The sequence below is a fragment of the Crinia signifera genome, chromosome 2 (assembly GCF_055691185.1).
Source record: "Crinia signifera chromosome 2, ASM5569118v1, whole genome shotgun sequence".
Taxonomy (NCBI): domain Eukaryota; kingdom Metazoa; phylum Chordata; class Amphibia; order Anura; family Myobatrachidae; genus Crinia; species Crinia signifera.
Window position 1 is genome coordinate 192749052 of NC_139218.1, and position 6000 is coordinate 192755051.

A 6000-nucleotide genomic window follows, 5' to 3' on the forward strand; every position below is an offset into this window, starting at 1 on the left:
AAATAGTGGGAAAAAGTCTCACTAATGGATGCTCCTGTGGCTAGGTTGTCAAAAGCTACGGCCTTACCTGTGTGGGGGGGGGGGGCATTTAAGGACCCTGTTGATAAAAAGTTGGAAGGTTGCCTAAAGGCTGTGTTTGAAGGGGTGGGGTTTAGCCTCCGCCCGATTATTGCTTTGGCCTGGGTTGCCAAGGCTATGATTCGTTAGGCCCTGTGTTCTCAGCTTCAACCTGATACAGAGGCTTTTATTTTGGCAGAAAAGTTGAAATGCGTAGCTGAATATATTTGTGAGGCTGGTGAAGAGGGTGCCAGAATGGCTTCAAAAGTGTTGGCCACTTCGGTGACAGCCAGGAGAGCTCTGTGCCTCAAGGCGTGGGAGGCTGACAGTGACTCCAAGGAATCGTTGGAGGCATTTGCATTTAAGTGCAAACTGCTCTTTGGGTCCGAATTAGAATCCCTTATTAAGCAGGCCACGGGGGAAAAAGTACCTTTCTCCCCACTCCAGCTACAAAGTATACATCATCCAGGTTTGGTGTTTTTAGTTCCTCCTTTTAAGCTGGAAGAGCTTCGGAAGTGGTCTCCATTACGGATACAGACGGACAATGCCACGGCCGTGGCACATCTCAACCATCAGGGAGGCACTCGCAGCAGGATGGCAATGGAAGAGGTAGTTCAGATTTTTCAATCGGTGGATGCCATGACGGTTCTGTGGTGTTTCCAACTTGCATATGTTTTCCCGCCCTTTCCCATGATCACTCGGGTTCTCAAGAGGGCGAGGCCGCAATGGTCAGGAGTGAGCTTGATTGCTCCAGATTGGCCAAGAAGGTCTTGGTATTCGGACATTCTGACATTGTCAACAGCATCATGGACTTTTCCTCGACCCCTGGACCTGCTCAGACAAGGTTCCATTCCTACACCATGACCTAAATCATCTCAATTTGACGGCCTGGCTTTTGAGACCGCCTTGTTGAAGAAGAGGGGTTTCTGTTATTCAGACTATGCTCAATGCTCGCAAGCCTGTAATGCCAGTAAAATATCATACATTTTGGAAAACCTACAGTAGGAGCCCATCTCATCTATCTTGCTTAGGCCGTGGCTCACCATGGCTAGCCATGGCTATCCTATTGTTCTCAGCTGCAATACAATACAGAGAACAATAGAATAGGGGATTAGCAGAGTAATCCAATTACTCACTTAATCCTATTATAGAGATAGATGGCAGTGGCTCCGACTGTATATCGGTTGGTGTGAGAGACAGAGGGTTCACACCTCGAGATTTAAAGTGAGTAGGCTTCTGGACTTCCTTCAGGATGGCTTTTCCATGGGTTTGAGCCTTCAATCTTTGAAAATACAGCTGTCTGTCTTGTATATCTTTTTCCGAAAGAGAGTAGCTCTGTTGCCGGAGGTTCAGACTTTTCTCCAGTGAGTTATACATTTGATGCTTCCGTATGGGCAGCCGGTGGCACCATGGGATTTATCACTTGTGCTGTCTGTTCTTCAGAGACCTCCTTTTGAACACTTATGGTCGGCTGACCTAAAATTTCTTTCTTGGAAACTGTTTTTTCTTATGGCAGCGAGAAGAATGTTTGAATTGGGGGCCTTATCCTGTAAGGTTCCTATTTTTTGTTTCATGATGGTAGGGCCGTCTTGAGGATGGTACTAACGTTTTTACCGAAGGTTGTGTCAAAGTTTCATTTGAACCAGGAAATTGTGCTCCCGGTTTTCTGTCCTCAGAGGAGGCAAGAAATAGGGACAAACTTAAGAAATTGGATGTGCATTGCGCATTTATGTGGAAAGGGTAAAGGAGTTTGTACTTTATGATGAACATAAGAGAGGCTGGCCAGCTTCTAAGCAGACCATCGGTAGGTGGTTATGGTCCGTTATTGCCTTTGTCTACACTAAAGTTGGCAGACCGGTTCCCTCCAGGATCAATGCCTATACCACGAGGTCAGTTGCTTCCTCTTGGGCTGTGCATCATGGGGCTACAATGGAGCAGTTATGCAGGGCTGCTACCTGGTCCTCTGTACATACCTTTACCAAATTTTACAGGTTCCATGAGTTTGCGTCGGAGGATGCTTCATTTGGACGAGCAGTGATGAGAAGTGCAAACCTGAGCGTACCCTCCCAAAGGACCGGCTCTTGAACGTCCCAAGGTCAAGCTGTGTCACCAGGATGGTGGAAAGAGTAAAGGGGATTTTTGAAAGCTTACCATTCAAATCCCTTTCTCTGAGTCTATCCTGGTGACACAGCGATCCCTCCCTTACACTCAGTAAGTGTATACCATTTCATGTTAAATTATCATGTTATATGGTTATGGTTGATTGTGTATATTAATATTTTCAGGCATTGTGCTGAGTAATGTATTCTAGTTTGCTTTAGAAGTTGAACTGAGACATGCTGGGATGCAGAAGGGAGGAGTCTGCCTCTCAAAGATGTTAGCATAGGTGCCTGGCTCTTCTGGACCCTCCTATATCCCAAGGTCAAGCTGTGTCACCAGGATGGACTCAGAGAAAGGGATTTGAATGGTAAGTTCTTACAAAATCCCCTTATCTCCCTCATACATACATACACTGTCTCCCTCATAGATAGATACATACATACATACATACATGCCATGCATCCATACTGTACACTGTCTCCCTCACACATACATACATACATACATACATACATACATAAATTCACTGCCTCTCTGTACATGCTGTACATGCATGACATAACCACCCCATATAGTGCTTCAACGTCTGGGGAACACAGGGGCAGATTTCCATGGCAGACAGTACCATCCTCCCCCCCCCCCCCCACACACACACACACTCAAACAGGGTCCATGGCTGTGACCCCCCCCCCTGCCAAGAGGCTCCATGGCAGTAACCCCAATCCCCCCCCCACCCAAAGAGGCTCCATGGCAGTAAACCCACTTACCTTCCACCCCAAGAAGCTCCATGGCAATAACCCCACTCCCCCTCCCCCAAGAGGCTCCATGGCAGAGAGTACAAAGCCCCCCCTCCCCTGCCACCACCTCCCGGCACACTTACTGTTACCGCTGCTGATGTTGGGTCCTTGGTGCTGCTGGGGGTGCACTGTAGTTGCAGGCTGATCTCAGTGCTGCTTTAGGTAGGGCTCATGTCTCTTGATTGCAGGTGGGAGGAGCAGCTGTAAGCAGCAAGCGGATGTTTTTCTTGCTGCTGCTGTCGGCGGGGGATGGGGACGGGCGGGCACTGTGGCAGACGGTGCAGTGCCTTAGCAGCTAGTACTGCTAAGGCCCAGCACACTGCAGATTGTAGAGTGCTGATTCCGCCAAATGGCAGACATAACGGAGGCATATATAATAATTACTTGTTGTTAGTTACGATTTAAGTTTTATTTTATAAATAAAACAACTCCTTATTGTTCAGAGGGTTTAGTCATAATTCCAGAGATACTTTACAGTACAGTGCAGGTGCTTTATAGTCAAGAGTGCTTATAAAGATGAGAGCAAGCACTTTAGCCAATCTACAGTGTATTTTGTTACATGTACATCACTCATCCCAGCAATCCGATGCCTTCCTGATAGAACGGTATGATAGATAAGTACCTCCTTGTATATCTCAGCATTGTGGACACCACCAATCCTGTCCAAATCCCCATCTCCGCTTACTGAAATGCAGCCCCAAACTTGTAAGGACCCTGCACCATACTTCACTGCTGCCTGCAGACACACATTATTGTACTGCTCTCCAGCCTTTAAGCACACAAACGGCCTTCTGTTAAAGGCAAATATTTCAAAAGTCGACTCCTCAGTCCAGAGCACTTGCTGCCATTTGTCAGCATCCCAATTACCAAGTTTTCATGTAAAGTTGAGTCGCTTGGCCTTTTTTCCATGTGGAAGGAATGAAGACCATTTCTGGACAGACTTCTATAAACGTTATATGGGTGTACCTGGGTCCCACTGGCTTTTGACAGTTCTGAGCTAATAGCACTTCTGGAAATCTTTCAGTTTGGAAGGGACATTATAATAATGTGTCTTTCATCTGATGCACTAAGTTTCCTTGGCTGACGCATGCATCTACGGCTCCCAACTTTGATAATTTATTTGTGTTTCTTCAGAAGAGCTTGAACAGCACATCTTGAAACCCCAGTCTGCTGTGAAATATTTGCCTGGGAGAGACCTTGCTGATGCAGTGTGTCTTGTTGCTGTTCTCAGTCCTGACATGGTGTATGACCTGTGATATGAAACTGTCTTTTTACAAACTCACCTTTGTAGCCAAGCTTTTTCTCACCCAGTTTTAAGCCTCTTCCACAGCTGTTTCTGTTTCAGTTAATGACTGTGTTTCACATAAGTATATACAGTGCTTGGATTTTACTGATTATGTAGATCACAATATTGGGTAAATAAATATTATTTATTATTATACAAATTTGATATACATCAAATTACATATGTGCATAATTAAAGCATATCAAATCAATGTATAAAGGAATGAGAATTCTCCAGATATAATATAATAATAAAGTCAAATAGTAACTCCAAGTTGGGAGGAGTGGCACAATATCTTTGGATAAATAATAAGTGCACCTCAATGTACATGACTAATATTTACCAGACTGGATATGTGTCAAGGAATTAGTATTTGATGGAGTTGTGTGGTGTTAAGGAACTGAAGACCAGGTGAAGAAGGGTTAAAACAGGTTGGTTTAATGAAAGACTTATTCATTAATAAATTTAATGCAGGAAGGTCAGCACTCAAATATTTATTTGAGAAAACAAAAGTCAATGATAATTAAAGTAAAAGTTCTTGTAAGAAAACTTTTCGCTGAAATCTTTAGGGGTGACAAACGATACTGAAGATTGAAGTGGGTAATTTGATGAATGATGGTGCCAAGGGTAATGATATCCGGAAAGATGAGTGGGTTAAATTACAAAGTGGTTGGATCCAATCAAAGACACTGAAGGATTTTGGAACTTGACTGGAGTGGATCCAGAATCGGAGTAGGAGGACACTGTAAACCACAAAGAACCAGTTGGACTGGACAGGAGGAAACGGACTGGACTGTAAAGATAGCGATGGGATCAGGCCAGCAAAGGGTTACTGACAGGTTAGGCTGGGAGCAGCAGCAGGCACTGGAAGAGTCAGGAGTCTTCCCAAACTATGCAACCGGCTCAGAAGACTTTTTGCACTGACCCAGATCAGCGTAGGCAGTTCCCCTAAGTACCTAGAAGATGACTGCCATTGGCTGACAGGGCATGCACACATGAAAGACCCTGACCTGGCCCAATAGCTCACTTGCCCTAAACCAAGATGGCAGCGATGGTCTCACAGCGCCGCCAAGTAAGTCAGACACTAGTGCAGCTTGACCACCCTCCTACAGCAGCTCATAAGCCCACCCAATATAGGGGAAGCAAACAGTGTTCTTACACTGCATGTGGCAGAACTGCTGCGGTATAAGGAGACAAACTGTGGCGTCTCTCTGGCAGCTGATAACTGTGAGAAAATAAAATAAAGAATAAGCTGTATAAACCACATACACATTACAAATAAAGGTGATTATATGTAAAACTGCAACAAACGTAAGCGAGTGTACTGTGAATAACAGATAGAGACAAAAGGAGTTTGCTTTTCTAAAATAAATCCCAATATAAGGGAAAACAATTGATACTCTCAGACTGTGTGTGGTGGAACCACAACAACACCTGAGAGACACACCATATACAACAAACACCACCCCGCAAACATATATAAAAAAACAAATATTTACGGGACTATTCACAAATTGTAGGAGGTAAAGTTGGGTAGTGTGTACACTACTAATATTAAATGACAAACATCAGGACCTGCCTACCTAAACAGAAAATATCGTATATAGAATTATATGAAGCGGGATTGGATGGTGTGTACTGTGAGACACCGGCCAGTGCACAATGAAGTTTGTATGAAAAAAACTCCAATATCAGTGCTTGCAGATTGCAGACTTGAGCGACACACTATAAAGGGTATCTGAAAAACGCACTACAAAACCT